The 23975-nt window shown below is 40.9% G+C and overlaps 1 long non-coding RNA gene across 1 annotated transcript; it reads left to right on the top strand.

The window, feature by feature from the left end:
- Positions 1 to 4666: 4666 nt before the first annotated feature.
- Positions 4667 to 23891, top strand: LOC133083671 (uncharacterized). The gene is made up of 3 exons (XR_009699223.1): positions 4667 to 4859; positions 20182 to 20268; positions 23389 to 23891. It is a non-coding gene; the product is annotated as an uncharacterized LOC133083671 (long non-coding RNA).
- The last annotated feature ends 84 nt before the right edge of the window (positions 23892 to 23975 follow it).

The raw sequence follows: 23975 nt of genomic DNA, 5'->3' as shown, positions 1-23975 counted from the left end.
CGACAGAAAAGTCCCTCAGCCCAGAGCCTCTGAAAAGTGGGGCACAACAGGAGAATAGATTGTTCTCTTGAGAGTCTCCAGTGGAGTTAGCTGTTGGGGGGCTCTCCCTATAATGTGGGTGCCTCGTTACCAGTGTTTAAGTTCTGTTGGGACCTCTCACCAAGGAAGTGAGGTCACTTATTCAAGATCTTATTACCTGGGATCCTCCCTTCAATCAAATCTACCCAAATCCGCTTCTAGGCTGTTAACTGCTCCTCTCTCCCCCACCCCATGTCATCCTCTTTTTTGTACACGATGAGGTGACACAGCCTTGGCCACAGCTGTCTGGAAATGTAACTAGGGTCCTAACTTTCAGGAGACACAGCTGAAATCAGTCCCTTTTCTCACCAGTTCTGTGTCCTGGAAAACATCCTGCTCCTCTCAGCTGTTCCTCAGTCTTCCAACCTGCACATTGGAGATCGGGCTAGAATGTCTTTCTAGGAGCATCGCCATGTGCATTGAGATAATATCTATAACAGCTGTGGCTGGTGTCACATGTGTCTAAGGCACAAAGGAGAGACTGAAAAATTACAAGAAGGGGTGGGACACAGCATAAAATAACTCAAAAGTGGTCTGAGTTTCAGTAAGGTGATATTGGAACTATCACTTCCCCTCTTGGCCTCATTTTTAGGTCAGCAGCATGAGGGGTTGAAATTAATGGAAATTCACACATTGTCACCCTTTGGAGTAAAACTGTTCAATTGTTTCCTGTTATCATTTGAATGAGACCCAAGTGACTCAAATTGCCCTGTGTGGTGGGCAGCTTCCACATGCTACCCAGTGACCCCACCTTTGCTATACATACCCCTGTGTAACTACTAAGTGGTTAGCAAACACCCCAATCAGTAGATTTTAGCCAAAGTGATGGAATGTCATGTGTACGCTTTAGTGTCAAAAATCGCTCACCTCCCTTTTATTCCCGCTCTAATTTTCCACTTCTCGCTCTCTTATCCCTGAATTGAGGAATCAAGCACAGATGTTTTGAGCTGTCATATAAAGAGCCCCACAAAGGAGAGAATGGAGGCACTGCCCAAGTCAACACACAGAAAGGAACTTAAACTCCAAATCCAACCTGCATCCTGAACCCTGTGAGTAAACTTGGGACCAAATCCTCTGTCACTTGAGTCTCAGTTGAGCTGCAGCCCCAGCCTGTGAGACACTTTGAGGCAGAGGAATCCATTAAGCTGTGCCCGTATTTCTTACCCACAAAAATTGCGAGCTATTAAATGTAAGTAATTTTAAGATGCAAGGTTTGGGGTAAATGTTGTTAGAAAGAAACAGACACCTAACAGTCTACCAGACCCCAAGATACGGCCCGGACTTCGTGAGTCCCCCTAACCCCCGCAGGTATTTTTCCAGTCCTACTCATCACTTTCCAGCTTCTCTGGCCCACTCACTTCTGCCCACAGGTGTCTGCAGCAGTGGTGACTTCTCCCTGACATACTGCTCCCAGATGTGTGTAGGGCTGGCTCGCTGTTGTCATTCTGGTCCCAGTAACTGTCACTCCAGTGAGGCCTCTGAGACCCTCCTACCCAGGGACTCCCCAGACCTCCCTCAGAGCACAGTCTTTATTTCCAGTCTAGCACTTGCTCTTTTCTTTCATATGTCTTGCTCTTGTACGTTTGGCCATCTCTGCTCCAGGCTGTGAGCTCCTGGAAACTAGGGAACTCTTGGTCATTTTGGACCCCACAGATGGGCACCTGGCAGAGAAGGAGTGCTTGGTGCATAGTTGCTGAAGGGATATATGTGACTATCTTGGCACCCTCCTCCCTTTTAACCAGCTGGACTGTGGAGGTGAATGCTACTAACAAGAGTTTAAAGTTGTATGTGAAGCAGGGGGGACCACAAAGTCCTCTGTGTGACCTTCAGTGGGCATCAGTGATGCAAAAGCCTGTCTGCTCCTAGGTGGCCAGCACTACAACTGTGGCCCCGGGCCTGCACACCCCCCAAAAACTGGTACCTTTATTTGGGTGTCCTCAACACAGAGGCTCTTCAGAGTCACAGGGGCATAGAGTAGAACATACAGGCTCCAGGGCAGTGCAGTAAAAGGGGCCTCAGAAGCTTCCTTTTCCCCACCTTTTTGTCCATCACTGTGGTGTCTCTTTACTCGTGAGGGATGACCTCAGCCAGAACAATGATATCCCCACATCCAAATGAGGACCACGAGGCCGCAACTAGGACTGGTCTTCTTTCTAGAATCCTGGCTCTGCGGCTGAGGCTCTGCCCCCTTGTGCTCACAACGCCTCGTTTCCCCAGCTCATCCCTCCTCTGAGGGACCTCCGTGAATTGGAAAGCATTTTGACAAACTCTCAGAACACAGTGGTCAGTGGTGGAGAACCAAGGTTCTCAACAGACTTTCCAAGCATGCAGAACACTTGCAATCCGCCACGGCAAGCACACAATTTGTAGAGAAGGAAAGCCCTTCTCCCCTGCAGCACTGTCTACACTGGGGAATGGGGTGTGTGCTCAGCCGGGTTCTAGAAGATCAGAATGGTGGACTGTACGACCCCACGCCCTGTCCCCTGGAGAACACTAGGGAGATGGCCCACGCCCAGGCAGGACTCTGGGAACTTGGAGAATCCCCCTCATGCTTTGGACCTCTGGACACACTGCCAGGGGGGTGGACGCTCCTGCTCCATGGCAGAGCTGTCTCCAACCTTTTCCTGCTATCCTCAGCACTTACATTGTGTTTTCTCTTCCTTAACCACCCTCTCACCATCCCCAACTGTGAACCCTATTTCTATTTGTACATACTTGTGTCTGCATGGAGATGCGGAGAGAGTAATGGCCCAAACTGAGCCGGGTTGGCAGGAGTTCACCAGGATCTTAGGGGCTTTTATTCCAAAACCAAACATGATGGGAGGGACTGAGTACTGGCTTAGGGAGCTGGATTCCTGACTTTTCTTCTGACCTCTGCTCACATATGGTGTCCTAGACAAGTCCCTACCTCTTTCTGGGCTTCAGTTTTCAAATTATATAAAGAGGGCTTCGATGCAGTGATGCATAGGCGCGTGAACAGCCAGACAGGTTCTCAGGCTCCAGGAACAGTAGATGGGTTGTTGGCGTGAGTGAGCTCAGGCAGGCACAGGTGCACAGGCCTCCTAACATGGGCAGATGCAGGCGGACATGTAGCAGGAGTGGCCAGGACACCTGTCGATGTCCTAGCACAAGCAAGAGACAGTTAGGGCACCTGTACCCCACCTCCCTGCACCAGCATGAACACAGGAAGAAGGGCTCTGCTCAAAGGTGAGCTCTTTCTGATGCCCCCACATGCAGCCTCTAAAAGGCTCACATCCTCTGGAGCCCTAAGGGCGAAGATCATTCACAGTGAAGTGGTTCCCAGCAAGTAAATTGGGGGTGGAAGTGATATTTGCTGTGTATAGGCTCAGGCCCTGAAAACACGCTCCATGATGTGTCATACATTTCCCCTGTACAACTGAGTGGAATAAACCGAAGGAACATACCCGTAGTTGAAAGCACATGTTGATGATGGAAAATCCACAAATCGAAGGTTGCTGGGTCCCTGAATCTCTTATTGGAAGAAAATCAACAAGCAGAATCATTTGCTATTTCAAAGCCTTTGTTAAGCTGTTATATGATGTGAGTGTAAGTTTATGAAAGGTTCAAACAACTGATATTTTCATGTATGTCTGTTAAGCAGCTAACTTTAAAAGGCTGTAACAAAAGTATGTTCTGAAGAAATTTTTTCAAGAAAAATTACATTCCAAAGTCTGAAAACAGCAAATCCCACGTGAAGTTCTGAAAGGTTAAGTTTTAAAACGTAATTCATGAGTTTGTTTATTTAAGAAACTGAGTTTGAATTTTGTAAATAATTTTGGATATTAGAAATGTGTATCTTAAGTACATTATCATTTTGTTTTCTGATATTTTATATTTAACGTATTTTACATTACTTTCTTGTGCATAAAAATATAATTGAATAAAGATGGTCATAAGCAGAATGTTTTTTCTTGTTTCCTTATTTTTTGAGAGGATTTGCTAAATGAGGGAAAACACAGTTTGATTCCCTCCCTGACAAGCTCCAAGGTATGCCAGCTGTATTCCACTGCTTCAGATAGCTAATGATTTCTTGGAATTAACTGTGGACTCCTATCCTCAAATGAGGAAAAGTCCATAGATTTTCCACTCTCATCTTCTGTTTCAGTTACTTGTGATTGTGATCAAGTCTGTATATTACTTTAGAGAATTTTATTCCAAGCAGCGCAGCTGTCCTCTGTGTCTAACAGGTTGAAGATCCAGTGGAGAATCTGATGGTGGAAATTGGAGGCTCTTTTCTAGGGACCTGAAATGGATACTGTCATTGTGGCATAGAATAGAGGTTATTATCATTTATTTTGGATGACCTAAAAACCAGATGACATGGCTCCAAAGAGTGGGGCACATCCCAGGCAAGAGAGCAGGCATGGCTGGATCAGAGCATCACCAGTGCCATCAGCAGAGAGGCTGGGGCACTGCGATTTTGAGTAACTTAGCATCCTGGCTGGGAGGGGGCACATGTTCTCCAGTGAGTTCTGAGCATCCTGCACTGCCCCCAAGGGCCTGCAGGGGGGGCACGAAGCCAGTATGTCACAGGCGATGCGGCGCATGCGCAACTGCACCCGGACTTGATGGGTGGTCTTCCCTGAGGACGGAGGAGAGGCGCCATGGCGGCTGCGGGCCCGCGCGTGGGGCTGACTGGTCTGCGGGAGGAAGACGTTCCCCGCCCGCGCCCCGGCCGCTGAAAAGGGGCTGTGCGCCCTCCTCGAGGCTCCGCGCCTTCCTTTCCCGCCGCCCCGCGCGGTGTATCCCCACCTTCTCAGGTAATGTTCGATGTCGCTTGTTGTCCCTCGGATCCGGTCTCCGAGGGGCCGGGGGCGTGGAGGCTGTTCCCGGCGGGGCGTCTGTTCCGGACGCGGGGCGGTTGGCGGGAGGAGCCCCGCCCGGGGCGGAGCGCGGGAAGCGCGTGTCCTCGCGGGCAGCTCGGCCGCGCCCCGGACCCTCGGGCGGCGGGGAAGGAGCGGGGGCGCGGGCGACCGGGAGAGTTCACCGTCGCGGACAGACTCTGCTGCGTTTCCTCAGACGCCCCCGGAAGGTTTTAAAAATGTCCCTTTTCCTTAGTCGCCAAGAGAAATGTTTCCGCCCCTTGTCCTCAACCGCACGGAATTATCCACTTATTCCTTTGTTCAAAGACCTTAACTAACAGACTATACACGGATGATGTGCAGGTAACGTGGATGTAGTTGAAAAAATATTGAAAAAGTAAAAAAAATGTGTAGTAAAGCACACTATGTTAAGTTTTATAGTTTAAACATGTCAGAATCAGAATTTATTGTACTTTTACTTTCCTGTCTTAAGGGAATAAAATTATTTGGAGCGTATTGTCAGCTATGGATCAGCACTTGCCATCTACCTCGACAAGGATTAAATAAGGTGCTGGCGCAGCTGCTGCAGCCGCTGACCTTCAACACCCCCTGAAAGGAGTTCAGGGTGGAGAGCAGAAATGAGGCGCTCTGTGCTCGGGGGAAGCTGGCAGGACAACTCTTCAGAGAGTTAGATACTTGCAGGAGCAGCTTTTATGAGCCCAGTTCTTGTATCTCCTTGTGTCTAGAGAAGCACTGAAATCCTTCATGGTGACGTCTGCGCCTCGTGACTAGCCGTAGCCTGCATGAGAGGGGCAGAAACCTTCTGCAAAAAATATATGAGCTCGATTGCGTGTACTCCCCCTTCACCAAAATCGCATATATACTGACCGTCCCCCTGCCTCTTTGGAGCAGTTTCTTGGAGCTATCTGAGATTCTGTCTCCCAGGATATAGTCTTTATTTTGCCCCAAATAAAACTTAACTCACAAGTCTCATGTTGTGCTTTTTTTTTTTACCTCAGCACTATTTATTATTTATTTATTTTTACAAATCATTCTTTTTTAAATTTATTTTATTTTTGGCTGCCTTGTGTCTTCGTTGTTGCATGGGCTTTCTCTAGTTGTGGCGAGCGGAGGCTACTCTTTCTTATGATGCGCGGGCTTCTCATTGCGGTGGCTTCTCTTGTTGCAGAGCACGGGCTGTAGGTGCGTGGGCTTCAGTAGTTGTGGGTCACAGGCTCTAGAGCTCAGGCTCAGTAGTTGTGGCTCATGGGCTTAGTTGTCCCGCGGCATCTGGGATCTTCCCGGACCAGGGCTCGAACCCGTGTCCTCTGCATTGGCGGGTGGATTCTTAACCACTGCACCACCAGGGAAGCCCCACAGTCAGCAATATTTAAAATGTACTTCTTAGATTTTTCTCATTTTCAAGTCAAAATATTGCTGTGTTTGAAATTTTCTCATAATACAGTGACAGTCTTAAATACTTATACACATAAGCTCATTGAAAAATCTTCTGCAATATTCCAATGTGACTAGTGTTATTAAAAATCATAATATTCAGGTCAATACCCAAATTTTTATAAGAATGTAACTTAAAAAATTGTGAATCACTTTTAGACGTTCCAGGCACAGTGACGATTTTTAAAATACCAACCATTGGATACTTCATAAGACCATTTAAGATGAAATATATTAAAACTTAAAACTTCAACAGAATACTTAGAAGGTAAGACAGGGGCTGCTTTTTGTAAATTAAATGCATTCTTTTTTTTTTTTCCTCCAGACTTATTGAGACACAATTGATATACAGCATTGTGTAAGTTTAAGATGTACAGCGTGGTGATTTGATACAGATATATAGTGTGAAATGATTACCACAATAAGGATTCTTCCATAAACTCACATGATTAACTTTTTTTTGTGGTAAAATTTTTGAGATCTGCTCTCTTAGCAACTTTCAAACATATAATACAGCATTGTTAGCTATAGTCACCATGCTGTACATTAAAGTTCCCAGAACTTACTCATCTTAAAACTGAAAGTTTATACTCTTTGATGCAACATATGATTCCAGATATTCTCTCCTACTCTGTATGTAGACTTTATATTTTTTACATATATAAAAAGCTTTTTAGTTTGACATAATCCCATCTGTTGGTTTTTACTTTTCTGGCTTATGCTTTGGGATCATATCCACAAATTATTGCCCAAACCAGTGTTAAGTAGATTCTTCTTTCTGTTTTCTTCTAGGAGTTTTATAGTATCTGGTCTTATGTTTCAGTCTTCAATCCACTTCAAATTAATATTTGTGAGTGGTATAAGATAGGTGTCCAGTTTCAGTTTTCTGCATGTGGTTTTCCAATTTTCCCAACAACATTTGTTGACGACAAGTGTCCTTTCCCCATTCAAAATTGCATTAAAACCAATAAATATTTAGGAATAAACTTAACGAAGGAAGTGAAAAATTTGTACTTTGAAAACTACAAGACTTTGATCAAAAAAATTGAAGAAGACAAAACAAGTGGAAAGATATACAGTACTATGTTCATGGATCAGAAGAATTATTGTTGTTAAAATGTCCATGTTACCCAAATGCATCTATAGGTTCAATGCAATCTCTATCAAAATTCCAACAGCATCTTTTACAGATATAGGGAAATCAATTTTAAAATGTTGTACGTGACCACAGGAGACCCCAAATAGCCAAAGCAATCCTGAGAAAGACCAAATTGGGAGTCATCACACTTCCTGATTAAAACTATATAACAGGGGCTTCCCTGGTGGTGCAGTGGTTAGGAATCCGCCTGCCAATGCAGGGGACATGAGTTCAAGCTCTGGTCTGGGAGGATCCCACTTGCCACAGAGCAACTAAGTCTGCACCACAACTACTGAGACTGTGCTCTAGACACCGTGAATCACAACTACTGAACCCACGTGTCACAACTACTGAAGCCCGCGTGCCTAGAGCCCGTGCTCTGCAACAAGAGAATCCACCGCAATGAGAAGCCCGTACACTGCAACGAAGAGTAGCCCCCGCACGAAGAAACTAGAGAAAGCCCGCGCGCAACAACGAAGACCGAGCACAGCCAAAAATAAGTAAATAAATAAATAAATTTATTTTAAACAACAAAATAACTATATTACAATGCTGGAGTTATGCAACACTCTGATACTGGCACTAAAATACACATGTAGACTGAAGGAACAGAATAGACAGCCCAGAAGTAAACCCCTGTGTATAAGCAACAAATATTTCAGATGGGAGTAAAGCACACTAAGTGGGCAGGATAGTCTGTTCAACAAATGGTACTGGGACAACTGGATGCTACTTATAATTTTGGGGGGAACCTCCATACTGTTTTTCATAGTGCTTGTAGTAATTTACATCTTTACCAACAATGCACAAGGATTTTCTTTTCTCCATGTTCTTTCAAACACTTGTAATCTTTTGTCTTTTGGCTGTAGCCATTCTAACAGGAGTGACATGATCTCGTGGTTTTGATTTTCATTTCCCTGATGATTAAAGACGTTGAACACTTTTTTCATATATCTTTTGGACATTTGTATGTCTTCTTTGGAAAAAATATCTATTCAGATCTTTTATCCATTTTAATTAGTTGTTTTTTGTTTTGTTTTTTTGTGTGTGTGTGTGGTTTTTTTCTGTGCAGAAGGTTTTTTAGGTTGACTTAGTCCCACTTGTTTATTTTCGCTTTTGCTTTGTTGCCTGTCCTTTGGGGTCATAACCAAAAAATCGCTATTCCCAAGACCAAGGTCAAGAAGATTTTCCCCCAGGATTTTTTAAGGAGTTTTATGGTTTCAAGTCATACATTTGTGTCTTTAATCTCTTTAGAGTTAACTTTTGTGAGTAGTGTGAGATAGGGGTCCAATTTAATTCTTTTACATTCATTAGACTGTACCAGTTTACATTTCCACCAAAAATGCACATGAGTTGCCTTTTCTTCACATTCTCACAAACATTTGTTTTTTCTTGTCATTTTTATAATAGCCATTCTAACAGGTGTGAGCTGATGGATCATTGTGGTTTTGATTTGCATTTCTCTGATGATTAGTGATGTTGAGCATCTGTTTATGTACCTGTTGGCCATCTGTATGTCTTTTGGGGGGAAAAATGTCTTTTCAAGTCCTTTAGCCCATTTTTTATTTAATTTTTGACTGCTATTATTTTATGTTACTTATATATTTTGAATATTAAACCCTTATCAAAAAGAAATGGTTTGCACATATGTTCTCCTGTTCTATAGTTGCTTTTTAGTTTGCTGATTGTTCATTTGACTATGCAAAGTTCTTTCTTTGTTTGTTTGCTGTAGTTCCACTTTTTTTTTTTGTTTTGTTTTGTTTTGTTTGCTTTTGTGGCTTCCACATTTGGTGTTATATCTGAAAAATATTTACCAAAACTATATTGAGGAACTTGTTCTTTATGCTTTCTTCAAGTAGTTTTACAGCTTTAGGTCTTATATTTAAGCCTTCAGTCCACTTTGAGTTAATTTTTGTGACTGGTACAAGAAAGGGGTCCAACTGTATTCTTCTGTAGGTTGTTATCCAGTTTTTTTCCAGCACCATTTATTGAAGAGACTGTATTTCCCCGACTGCATCTCCTTGGCTCCCTTGTCAAATATTTGTTAACAGTAAATGACTGGTTTTATTTCTGTGCTCTTGATTCTGTTTCATTGGACTAGGTTTCTATTTTTTGCCAGAATCTAGTGTTTTGATTACTATAGCTTTGTAATAAAGTTTGAAGTTAGGAATTGTGATGTCACTAGATTTGTTCTTCTTTGACCAGGTTGATTTGGCTATTAGTGGTGTTTTGGGGTTCCATACAAATTTTAGGGTTGTTTTCTCTTTCTGTGTAAAAATCATTGGAATATTGATAGGGATTGCACTGAATTTATAGACAGCTTTGCGTAGTATAGATATTTTTACAATATTCTTCTGGTTCATAACCATGGAAACTTTTTTCATTTATTTGTATCTTCAGTTTTTTCATCAGTGTTTTGTCATTTTCAGTGTGTGGATATTTTACCTGCTTGGTTTAATTTATTCCTAAATGTTTTATTTATTTCTGATGTCATTTTAAATATGATTGCTTTTTACATTTATTTTTCAAATTGTTAGTATATAGAAGTACAATTGCTCTTCACATGTTGATTTTGTATCTTGCAACTTGACTGAATTTGTCCATAACTTGTAATACATTTTTTTGTTGAATCTTTGGGATTTTCTCTATATAAGATTATATTAAATGCAAACAGAAATAGCTTTACGTCATCCTTTTCAATTTGGATTTCTTCTATTTATTTTTCTTGCCTAATTGCTCTGGCTATGACTTCCAGTATTATGCTGAAAAGGAGTGGTGAGAGTGCACAAACTTATTTTGTTGATATTTTTAGCAGAAAAACTTTCAAACTTTCACCATTGAGTATGATGTCTGCTGTGAATTTGTTCAATATGACCTTTACTGTGTTGAGGTACATTCTATGTATAGCAATTTTTTTAGTATATTTATCATGGAAGGTTCTTTAATTATTTCACATGCTCTTTCTGTATCTATTGAGATAACCGTATGATTTTCATATTTCATTCTCTTAATGTGGTGCACCACACGTTTGATTTACATAAGTTGAATTACCCTTGCTTTCTAGGGATAAATTCCACTTGATCATGGTGTATGATCCTTTCAATATACTGTTGAATTTTGTTTGCTAGTATTTCACTGAGAATTTTTGCATCTATATCAGTAATACTTGACAATTTTTTTTTCTTATAGTGTTCTTATCTAGCTTTGGTATCAGGATAATGCTGGACTCATGAAATGAGTTTGGGAATGTACCTCAAAGTTTTTTAGAAAAGTTTGACATGGATTTGTTTTAATTCAATTTAAATGTTTGGTTGAATTTCCCAGTGAAACTATCTGGTCCTAGCCATTTTTTTTTTGTTGTTGTTGTAAATTTTTTATTACTGATACAATCTTTTCACTCATCGTCGGTCTGTTCGGTTTGTGTATTTCCTCATAATTCAGTTTTGGTAGTTTTTATGTTGCTAGGAATTCATTTCTTCTAGGGTATCAAATTTTATGGTATACATTTGTTGATGGTCACCTCTCATGAGCTGTTGTATTTTTGTTGCATCAGTTGTAATGTTTCCTTTTTCATTTCTGATTTTATTTGCGTATTCTCTTTTATTCTTCATTAGTATAGCTAAAAGGTTAATTTTGTTTTCATTTCAAAAACCACCTCTTGCATTGATGTTTTCTATTGTTTGCATGGTCCCTGTTTTATTTCTGTTCTCATATTTCTTATTTCATTGCTTTGCTACTTGTGAGCTTAGTGGTTTGTTTGTTTGTTTGCTAGTCCCTTGAGAAGTAATGTTGTTTATTTGTGATCTTTCTTTTTTCTTACTGTAGGCATTTGTTGCAATAAACTCTCTTATGGTTCTTTGAGAAGATAAACAAAATTGATAAGCCATTAGCCAGACTCATCAAGAAAAAGAGGGAGAGGACTCAAATCAATAAAATCAGAAATGAAAAAGGAGAAGTTACAACAGACACCGCAGAAATACAAAGCATCCTAAGAGACTACTACAAGCAACTTTATGCCAATAAAATGGACAACCTGGAAGAAATGGACAAATTCTTAGAAAGGTATAATCTTCCAAGACTGAACCAGGAAGAAGCAGAAAATATGAACAGACCAATCACAAGTAATGAAATTGAAACTGTGATTAAAAATCTTCCAACAAACAAAAGTCCAGGACCAGATGGCTTCACAGGTGAATTCTATCAAACATTTAGAGAAGAGCTAACACCCATCCTTCTCAAACTCTTCCAAAAAATTACAGAGGAAGGAACACTCCCAAACTCATTCTATGAGGCCACCATCACCCTGATACCAAAACCAGACAAAGACACTACAAAAAAAGAAAATTACAGACCAATATCACTGATGAATATAGATGCAAAAATCCTCAACAAAATACTAGCAAACAATCCAACAACACATTAAAAGGATCATACACCACGATCAAGTGGGATTTATCCCAGGGATGCAAGGATTCTTCAACATACGCAAATCAATCAATGTGATACACCATATTAACAAATTGAAGAATAAATCCATATGATCATCTCAATAGATGCAGAAAAAGCTTTTGACAAAATTCAGCACCCATTTATGATAAAAACTCTCCAGAAAGTAGGCATAGAGGGAACCTACCTCAACATAATAAAGGCCATATATGACAAACCCACAGCAAACATCATTCTCAATGGTGAAAAACTGAAAGCATTTCCTCTAAGATCAGGAACGAGACAAGGATGTCCACTCTCACCACTTTTATTCAACATAGTTCTGGAAGTCCTAGCCACGGCAATCAGAGAAGAAAAAGAAATAAAAGGAATACAAATTGGAAAAGAAGAAGTAAAACTGTCACTGTTTGCAGATGACATGATACTATACATAGAGAATCCTAAAACTGCCACCAGAAAACTGCTAGAGCTAATTAATGAATATGGTAAAGTTGCAGGATACAAAATTAATGCACAGAAATCTCTTGCATTCCTATACACTAATGATGAAAAATCTGAAAGAGAAATTATGGAAACACTCCCATTTACCATTGCAACAAAAAGAATAAAATACCTAGGAATAAACCTGCCTAGGGAGACAAAAGACCTGTATGCAGAAAACTATAAGACACTGATGAAAGAAATTAAAGATGATACCAACAGATGGAGAGATATACCATGTTCTTGGATTGGAAGAATCAACATTGTGAAAATGACTATACTACCCAAAGCAATCTACAGATTCAATGTAATCCCTATCAAATTACCAATGGCATTTTTTACGGAGCTAGAAAAAATCATCTTAAAATTTGTATGGAGACACAAAAGACCACGAATAGCCAAAGCAGTCTTGAGGGAAAAAAACGGAGCTGGAGGAATCAGACTCCCTGACTTCAGACTATACTACAAAGCTACAGTAATCAAGACAATATGGTACTGGCACAAAAACAGAAACATAGATCAATGGAACAAGATAGAAAGCCCAGAGATAAACCCACGCACCTATGGTCAACTAATCTATGACAAAGGAGGCAAAGATATACGATGGAGAAAAGACAGTCTCTTCAATAAGTGGTGCTGGGAAAACTGGACAGCTACATGTAAAAGAATGAAATTAGAATACTCCCTAACACCATACACAAAAATAAACTCAAAATGGATTACAGACCTAAATGTAAGACTGGACACTATAAAACTCTTAGAGGAAAACATAGGAAGAACACTCTTTGACATAAATCACAGCAAGATCTTTTTTGATCCACCTCCTAGAGTAATGGAAATAAAAACAAAAATAAACAAATGGGACCTAATGAAACTTCAAAGCTTTTGCACAGCAAAGGAAACCATAAACAAGACGAAAAGACAACCCTCAGAATGGGAGAAAATATCTGCAAACGAATCAACGGACAAAGGATTAATCTCTAAAATATATAAACAGCTCATTCAGCTCAATATTAAAGAAACAAACACCCCAATCCAAAAATGGGCAGAAGACCTAAATAGACATTTCTCCAAAGAAGACATACAGACGGCCAAGAACCACATGAAAAGATGCTCAACATCACTAATTATTAGAGAAATGCAAATCAAAACTACAATGAGGTATCACCTCACACCAATTAGAATGGGCATCATCAGAAAATCTACAAACAACAAATGCTGGAGAGGGTGTGGAGAAAAGGGAACCCTCTTGCACTGTTGGTGGGAATGTAAATTGATACAGCCACTATGGAGAACAATATGGAGGTTCCTTAAAAAACTAAAAATAGAATTACCATATGACCCAGCAATCCCACTACTGGGCATATACCCAGAGAAAACCGTAATTCAAAAAGACACATGCACCCGAATATTCATTGCAGCACTATTTACAATAGCCAGGTCATGGAAGCAACCTAAATGCCCATCAACAGACGAATGGATAAAGAAGTTGTGGTACATATATACAATGGAATATTACTCAGCCATAAAAAGGAACGAAATTGAGTCATTTGTTGAGACGTGGATGAATCTAGAGACTGTCATACAGAGTGAAGTAAGTCAGAAAGAGAAAAACAAATATTGTATATTAACGCATGTATGTGGAACCTAGAAAAATGGTACAGATGAGCCGGTTTGCAGGGCAGAAGTTGAGACACAGATGTAGAGAACAGACATATGGACACCAAGGGGGGAAAACTGCGGTGGGGTGGGGATAGTGGTGTGCTGAATTGGGCGATTGGGATTGACATGTATACACTGATGTGTATAAAATTGATGACTAATAAGAACCTGCAGTATAAACAAACAAACAAAACAACTAATACTAAACTTTCATTGGGTTATTTGTATGGAAATATGTTAATATAAATGTTTCAGACATTACATGAAATTTCTAAAAATCTTATATGTTCTGGTATAATGTTATAAGTCATAATCCTAGTTATTACTTTAAAATGTATATCTCAGAAATAACTAATTTTCTTGTCAACTGCATTATTATGAACTTTCATCAAATCTTTAACCGTGGTCATTTTTAAGTCTTTTGTCATTTACAGACAGTTCTGGGTGTACTCTGATGCTTTTGTAAATATGTTCCTATAAAAGGGTTTCATCTTCAGGAAATTCATGGAAAAGACTCTGACAAGTACAGGTTTCTGGTACCTGACTGTACTGCTGAACTGAATGAATAAGCATTTTCAGAACTCTAATGAAAAACTGATGAGCTCATAAAAGTGCTAACAAAATATCAAGATGAAAAAAAAAAATTAATTACATGGGACTGAGTGAACTGATGAGGATGAGTATAATTTTTGTGACTTTCTGGTTGAATTTAAAAAAAGAAAAAATCCCACAAGAACTCAGAGGCAAAGAATATACAAATCAATTTTCACTGCAAAGTAAAGGAGCTGTTGCAGTGGAGGATTACTGGACTGAATGTCAATATTATGACATAGTATGAGTGTGTTTCATGTTTGGTAATTGCAATCATTGTTGCTTTTGTTGTGGTCATCCATGTACAATGCTTGGTGTCAGTCTATTTATCTCTTGTAAAAATAAAATACAGTGTGTGTGAAAAAAAAAAAAAAAAAAAAAGAGTGGTGCTGTTTCGAAGGACCAAGTTGGCTGGTGCTTCATCTGAGTTTCAACATAATAATCTTGCCCAAAGGGGGCATACTCAACTAAAATATAACCTCAGGCAGTATTTCCCAAACTTGTTTGACCATGGAATGTTATTTAAATTGTACCGTTTTGTCAGGGTGCCCAGAGGAGGCTCAAGAGATATTGTTTAAATTACAATCGACAGCAAAAAAAAAAAAAAAAAAAAAAAAAAAAAAAAAAAAAAACTGCTATATATTTCTGAGCCTCAAAATAGGACATTGTAAGCCATAAAAGTATTTAAATTTTGGTTTGGCGACATCTCTTGACTGTGCCAGTGTTGTTTACCAAAGTTAATTGATCATGGAGAATTTCATCAAGAATCATTTTCTGATAGAAAACTATCAAGAGTTAATGTGCTATAATTCACACTAGAGTAAAATAAGCTAGAAAACAATCACATTGATGAAGCAATGAATATGTAATTTACATAAGAATATAAAAATATATAACAACAAAAACCACTTATTACCTTATTTTCTGTTATTAAATATAAAAACATATTATGCAACTTCCAGATATTCTTGCATCTGGTAAGCCATTTCTTTGCTAAAAGGGCATTATTGCATAATGAAACACATAGGTTAATGCATTCTTAGATTTTTATTCTGTATTTAGGAATACATTTAAGTTCAAATTTACCAATAGTCTATATAATCGCATTGGGACTATATACACTACAGAACACACTGGGAAATTCTGGATTTTATGATAATAATGTGTTATTTTGGATTGTTTTGGATTATCAAAAAAAATTAGAAAGAAATTGAGTCTAATATAAAGATCAAGATAACAATCCTCTTGTCTGTTATCCTTTAAAATGGTAACCGGTTGAATTTTGAATAAAATCTATGATGAAAGGAATGTTAAGAGGACCGTACAGCAGAATTTTTATCCTTATAAAAATTGTTACTGATTTTCAAACATATAGTTTTGAATTCTAACAATTTTAAAAGTACTTATTTTGGAATAGAGAGAACAGCAAACCTGGATCTTAAGACAGGAAGTCTAGCTTTGTTCTCCCCAATTCATGCAGAGTAGGTTTTCCAAAATTGAGAATTTTGTAAAATATTTTTACTAACCAGTCTTTCTAAAAACATATAACCTTTCAAAGTTCCAGGATGGAGACTGTTTTAAATGTCAATTTTATTTTATGAAGTGCCAACTTTTTATTGTAGACTAGTAGTGATATTTTGTAACTATACAATGTATGAACATGTTTTTTTTTTAATGTCAGAAATTTTATTTTGCAATTTATTCTTATTACGTGCATTAGAATACAGAGTTCTATGAAGAGAAAGGCGTTGTGTTATTGACAGTTTAATCATCATAACAATCCAAGTTCTGAAATGTTGGAAGTTCTCATTAAATATTTAATAATTGAAAAGTTGATAAATGAAGGAACAAGGTGATTTAGCTTATTTCTCTCCTGCATGAATCCTTTATGCCAATAATTCCTGAGTCGCATTTTCCCTTTATGATCAAATAGTTGTTACAGTGTCCCTCCCTGGAATGGCTGTGTGTGTGTGCACTCAGACGCACGTACACACAGTAATGTTGCAGCTAACATCTTAGGCTTTTTAAAAAAATTTTTTTTAAAGATTTTTATTTGATGTGGACCATTTTTAAAGTCTTTTATTGAATTTGTTACAATATTGTTACTGTTTCATATTTTGGTTTTTTGGCTGCGAGCCATGTGAGATCTTATCTCCCCAAGCAGGGATCGAACCCACACTCCCTGCATTGGAAGGTGAAGTCTTAACCTCTGGAATGCTAGCAAAGTCCCCATGATGGGCTTTATAGGTCCTAGAATACCATTTCTCAACCCATTAGACTTCAACGGACCTCAGGGCTATAACTTATGTTTTGGCCAACAAAGAAAAGAAATTGAACTGAAAAAGGGCCAGAACTCATCATGCAGCCTGTACGCTCTCCCTAGCTAGCCTTCTTGAAGGTTTAATTGACAAAATAGACATTGTCTCTATGTTGATCTTTCTCCCGGAACTTTTTTTAGTACCATTTTTTCTAGATCAAAGAGTAAAGGTTTAAATGTAGACTTACCAATGGCTCTCTGAGGGATCTCCTTTGTGTTTACATGATTTAGTATGTGCACCCCTTATTGTTCTAATACATTGTTAAAGTACAACTCTTTTTATGTCTGCAAAGATCTTTCACCTTCTCAGTCCTGAAGATATCTATCTGTTCTTCTTAGACAAAACAAACAAAGAAACCCTTGGCTACAAAATACTAAGTAGGGATTAAACCACCGTCTGACTCTGAATTCTTGAGTTCTTCCTGTCCATGTACCCACAATTATTCACCTTTCTTTAAATCTAATTAATATATAATTCTTTTTTAAAGTCATGTGGGAAATAGTAAATGAAAGTTAAGTAATAGAATTAATTGAAGCAGCAGAAGTTAATCACAAAGTATGTGTGTATTTATCCTTGAAGCCATTCATCCTGAATGTGTATACAGATATTTGGACACTAATGTAAGAGTTAACACACATCATATTATGTTTTACATTTTCAGTTAACATTCAACGTTGTTTCCTGACTGATCCCAGTCTTTGTAATTATGATTATAATTTTATAAAGACAGAAAGTGTCTAACTGATCAACAGTGACAGAGTATTACCAGAAAACGGGCCCATTCTTACTCATCCCAATATTTCATGATTTTGAATGACACATACCCACTCAGTAGTGCTTACATATTTGCAAATACTGATCTACTGAAGCAGGTTTGCTTCATTTCTTCTTACTTGATACTGAATATTTCTTTCAGCACTTCTCAAAACCCTTCACCATCTACATCTTTATATTGTATATTTAATAAAAAGACAATTGCTGAAGGACTTAATTATTGTCTCAATTGCATGCTAACACATTCTTTATAGACTATTTCCCCAGTATGAGTTTTCTGATGTGAATAGCAAGTGAAAGATTTTCCACATTGTCTTTAGAATTGGCATCTCCTCAGTGTGAGCACTTTCTTGTTCACTCAGGAATAAGGAATCACTGAAGAATGTCCTTCCTTCATTACACTGAGACTATTTTTTCAGTGTGAACTCTCTCATGTCCAATGACTCCATGACTAATGGTACTCTAGCATTCATTTCATCGGATTTCTTCTACAGCAGTGATTAGATGATGTACCCCAAGAGGGATCTCCTCGTAGTAAACCGTGGGCTGTTTTCTCTACTGTGTCAGGGATGCAGCCCTCTCTGAATTCTCTGTGTATTCTGAGTCTGGAGGTCCAACTGAAGGCTCTTCCACCACGATTATAGGGTCAGGGTTTCTCTCCACATGACTTTCCTGGTGGTTTAAAAGGGATAATTTCTGGCTGAAGGCTCCATATCATTGATTACAGACACAGGGTTTCTACTCTGTATGAATTCTCTGGTGTTTATAAAAGTGGGAGCTCTGGGTAAAGGCTGCACCACATGGATTCCAGACATAGGGTGTCTCTCCTGTCAGTTTTCTAGCGCATATAAGCGTGAGAGCTGCGTTTAAAGGCTCTTCCACATTCATCGCATTTGTAGGGTTTCTCACCAGTGTGAATTCTCCCCGATGACCAAGGTCATGACTTTGACTAAATGCTTTCTCACATAAATGGTATTCATTGTGGTTTCTCTCCTGTGTGAATGTGCTCATGACATCGAAGGGTTGGATGGTCACTGAAAGCTCTTCCACAGTCATTCCAAACATAGGGCTTCTGTCCCGTGTGAGTTTATTGGTGTGAATAAAAGTCAGCTCTCTGGCTGCATTATCTTTATAAGGTTCGTCTTCTCCAGTGTGAGCTGTTGGTGTATAAATGCGAGGCTTCAGCTGAAATATTTCCCACGTTCAGGACATTTGCAAGAGTCACTCCAGGGTGCACTCTCTCATGTTGTCTAAGGTTAGAGGGTGACTAAAAACCTTCCACATTCTGAGATCTGCATGGTTTCCCTCTAGTATAATTAGCTTATGTTTATTTAGTGATGAATAATGGCTGAAGTCTCTCCCATTTGGGCTGAAAGTATAACACACGTGGAGTTAAGTTTGTTGTATGTGAAATGTCCTCATATTCTTTGCATTCAGTGGGCTCTTCTCCAGCATGAAATTCCTGCCATTGACAAGGAAAGGAAGGCTGTTAAAAATTACTCACATAATATTCATTCAGTCATTTCTCGACATGTGAATTCTAGGCGGCTCCCTCAGTGATGGTCTTCATTGAAAATCTCCCCATGTTAGTTAAATTCACAGGTAGTGTTACTTTGCTGAATTCACACAGATTTTCTATCTGGTAAACCCTCACTGGTCATAGCTTTCTGATTAAGTTTTAGGTCTTCTTTATGTTTCAAACACTATATCCATGAGCTATGTTTAATCAATTACCTTTTCACTGAAGCCCAGGTTAGAGTTTGACATGTAATGTCAAATGACATGGGTCCTCAGATTGTTCCATCCTTCATTAAATTGATAGAAAATCTCCTGGCCTCATGTCCAAGGCCATGGAGGGCAGAGCTAGGGTTGAGGCTTTGATGTTGCTGATTCCCACATGGGGAGGAACCAAGGTGACTGAGGGCAAGGGCATCTGGTGGGGCGGGGGGCACAAGAGGGAAGGTGGGGTGCTAAAGGCCTGGAATGGGTGTTGGAGAACAAATGTTGGTGCCTTTCACCAAGAATTATTAAGTGAGAATTTTGCGAGAGGGGTCCTTGCTGTGGAGAGAAGACTCTCCAGGAGACCATGGTAAGCGTTACCTGGGAATTAGTGTTAATCCTAGGAACTGAATATTAATAAAATAATAACTCTGAGCAGTAAGTCGAATCAAAGTATAACACCCCATAATTTGCATTGTTTTCTGCAAAATGGGGATATTATATCCCCCTTACATGCCGAGTAGCCAATGCAGCGTTGTTTTTGACCATGGGAGGAAAAAGCGTTCCTTCTGTCTGTGCATGCCTGTGGGTTAGGTGGGAGGGGTCACTCCCAGCTCAGTGGTTGGGGATTCATGCCTGGTGTATCTAACAATACTTTGAAAGGCTGGGTTCTCATGGCTGCTTTCTCTTTCCTCAGATTTATCTGCTTGATTTTCGGATTGTCCCTGCATAAGGATGCAGAGGAGGGCAGGTGGTGGCAGAGTTCCTGATAATGAAACAACAGGTGAGAAAAAAACTTACTTTGATTCCTGAATTGATCCATCTTTTGCCAAATGGTCAGGTTTCTACTTTGGGTCCGGATTTTCTAAGTGCACCCAGGAAATATTAACGCCAGTTATGTTCACCACCCTGTTAAGGATATGGCATGTCAGGGACCAATGTAGAAATACTCTCTTTCCCAACATTTAATTTCACTTGTTGCAGCCTCCATTAAGGCTGTGACCTCACAGAAGATGGGAGAGGTTTTTTCCTTCTCTTTTTTTAAAGGTCATCCTTTGGGCTCAGTGGCCTCCTTCATCATGTTACTGACTGCAGTGGACTTAGGAATGTGGTGAACACAGGGGATAGAGAATGACTCAGAGCAGAAATCTCTAGGCCAGTGGGGAGCAGGCGTTTCATCAGGGGAGTCCTGTGTCATAGGTGCTGGTGTGAGTGGGGGTTTGGTGAGAGATAGCAATAAAGAATCATTTATTTTTCCTAATTAAAAAAGATTAACTTTTTACAGACTGCTCATAAACATTTTGATAGCTTCAAAAAGATAAACGTAAGTTCTTTAACTAAGTTGTTCACATAACTCTTTTCCTTTGTGTTCTTAACCTTCATTCAAATTAGAAAGTTGAATGCAATGTCTGCAGATTCTTATTTTCTTAATTATGACTGTGTATGGAGGAGAAGGGGCATAGTACATAGAACAAAATGTAGAGCACCGGACAGCAAACAACAGTGTGGGGAGCTCCAAGACCTCACTTCGCCACAGTGACATCAATAAAACAACTATGATCTGCCAGAATGAGCTGGGGTTCTAGCCCAGGGAAGCCCAGAAGTGACAACAATGGACTTTCTGATCCCACCATTGCCAGCCCTGGTACGTGTTCCTATTAGACCCGGGGATGTGTGTGTGTGTGTGCTTGTCTGTGTGCGTGTGTGTGTGTCTTTCTTCTTCCTGGCACCCCTGGACTTGCCGAGTGTACATCAGTGTTTCATGAAAGCCATGGCCATGTGGTGCTAAAGTTATAAGACCCTTTTAGTCTTGTATCTTCCTGCGTTGGATACATAAAATTTCTCTAATAGGTCCAGATGCAAATGTTCAGTTGTCTCCTTGGCTCCTACCTGCAATGGCATGGGATGTCTTTTCCTTGGGAAAGCAGCTCTAGGCTCATGGAGAGAAGAACTGCACAGGTGTAGGGTGGGCAGAGATAACTGGAATAACCAAGTGAATTGCTAAGGTCTCCTGATAAGGAGGTAAGAGGCTGGGCACCAAGGGAACCCAGGTCTGCAGAGTCAGGGTTCCGACTGCAGAATTCTCCACATTAGCGTGAGGAGCGCGTCTCCTTCGCGGCAGCCTCCTGCCCAAATCTTCCCAGCCCTGTCCGCTGCTGGGGTCGCGTCGTGCCGTGCCGAGCCGAACCGGCAGGTAACTCCGAGGCGGACGCCCCGAGACGAACTCGAGCGTTTGGGGGTCTGAGCTGATCCTTCGCCGTCCAGAGAGCAGAATCCATCCCGCTGACTTTCGAGCCCGTTGTCGGGAGCCACCTGGCGGCCGCTTTTAAATTGTTCCTTCCCTCCTAAGCTTTGGCGACCTTCGCGAGGGATACGACTCGCCCGCCATGTGCGGGGCAGAGTTCCGGGAGGCCGGCGACGCTGGCGGCGACCATCCCGGTGGTGCGGAGTGGTGGGCGCGTCCTGCTCTCACCGGAGATTGAATGTGGAGAGCAGTGTGTTGTGGGGCTGGCGCTGAACTCCCTCGAAGCGTTGTGGTGAGGTCTGCGACGATCGACCAGCACTCCCTGGTGCCCCTTGGCCGCGGAGACCTCCCGTCCTGCTACGCCTGACCATGAGAGGATGTCCGTGTCCGACGTCGTCCTCCGTGTGTCACGATCCGTCGGTGCGTCCTCGCCGTCTTGGGGGCCCTGGTCTAACACGGTGCAGGCGAGGCTGTGGGGCTGTTCACAGGGGGCCACTTCAGTTTCTCCGTGTTCCACGCGAGGCGGTCACTGGGGCGAATCTTGCCCGGGGGCAGGGGCACGGGATGCGTGTCAACAGACGGGATCCACCCGGCAGATTAAACCGGCGTCTACGCGGGGTGCTCCCGCTCCCACTACTTGGTCGCCTCGTCAGCGTGGCGTCTGAGTTTCTGCAGGTCCCCTCACCGGGGATTGTCGAGGACAAGAGGGGAGGGCGCTCATGGAGCGCCCGCAGTCCCTCCTAGGCTTCGGTGGTCGTAGGTCGTAGTCGTTTCTCTTTGGAAAACAGGGACCGCCCGGGGCATCCGGTGATGGTGGCGAGGAGATCCGAGCCTGGCCGCGGTCCTGCGTGGGCACGGTTGTCGGTAGCTTCTCTGAAGAAGCTCTGCAGACAGGGAACGGCCTACAGACGCGCGGGCGGACGGGAGGATCCCCAAGGGCGAGAAATGGGACCGATGTTGGCCTGGGTCGGGGGCGGGTGTCAGTGGCGTGGCGGTGCGCCTTCGCCGGTGTGCGATCTGGATCCTTCTTGTTGAGGTTCACACCAGTTGCAGGTCGCTTGGCGTCTGCAGCGGCAAGGTCGACCAGATGGCCGGATTTGGTTATTGGGGCAAAAGAAAATTTAATGAATTAAAAATTTTTTTGTTGTGAGATTGACTGCAATGTGAACATTAGTGAAATGAGAAATCCTAATGTTTACAGTAAATCGACATTACTGTAATAATTACTATCGTTTGCAGTTTTTTTCACAAAATGTTGATTTATGAACTTTAAAATATATTTAGTACAATTTTTTGTGATACAAGTCTGCTAATGAGAAAAATGGAATTCCTTTGCAAGGGGGATGCCATTTAGCTTATTACAGATTCCTATCATCAAAATTTAAGTTGTTAATCGTGACTTTTAAGGAGATTTTGCATGGTTTACATATTTCATATTTGAAAATTCTTTTCACACAGATATGTACTACCAAATACTGCAGTTCATGAGCATATGATTTTAATTGAGCATATTCATTGCTTGGAAGGAATTTATAAAATTCTGTTAGATTCTTCTATTGATATTTGCCTTTTAATATGTCATTATATTGTACATTAGTCATTTCCAATTCTGTTTGCAGTTAATTTTAAAAACATTGATTCAAGTTTATCTATCCACAGAGTATCTGATTGACTGAAGATGTTGAAGGAGGGTTTTGGGATGCAGAATTTTCTAAATCCACCTGGAAGTCTGGGAACTTCTCCCTCTAGCCACAAGACCCTATCCCACACCCTGCAACAAGCAATCTGGAAAACCAGACTCCAACCTCTGCAACAATAGGCCCCAAGGGTCAGGACTTGGTCAGTGACTCACAGCTTCGTCATTTTCAGTCTTTTCCATGTAGAACTAAATGCAGGGAAAGCCAAATATGTTCCCCTAAGTAATCACTTAGGACGCCCCTCTTCCTAACAGCTTGTCTCCAGCCTCCCACATCACAAGCTCTGGGCAGGACATGCCTTCCTTTTTTTGCCACCAGAAAGTGTCCCCACTCTTATGTGTGCCCTGAGTCTCAGCCTGATGTGAGTGGTGGTGGCTGACTCCCGTGCTCTATAGATAAGTTCTGAGTAAATAGTGCTTGTTCTCATTTGGGGGGGTGTCTTCTTTCATATCTACAGAGCTTACTATGGCAAGAAGCAAATAAAACTCATGATAATGTTTCCCATGTTACTTAAAAATTCACATTTATTAATCACCATTTTTTAAGTTG

This window comes from Eubalaena glacialis, unplaced genomic scaffold (genome assembly GCF_028564815.1).
Source record: "Eubalaena glacialis isolate mEubGla1 unplaced genomic scaffold, mEubGla1.1.hap2.+ XY scaffold_56, whole genome shotgun sequence".
Classification (NCBI taxonomy): Eukaryota; Metazoa; Chordata; class Mammalia; order Artiodactyla; family Balaenidae; genus Eubalaena; species Eubalaena glacialis.
This window is presented reverse-complemented; position numbering and strand designations above follow the sequence as displayed.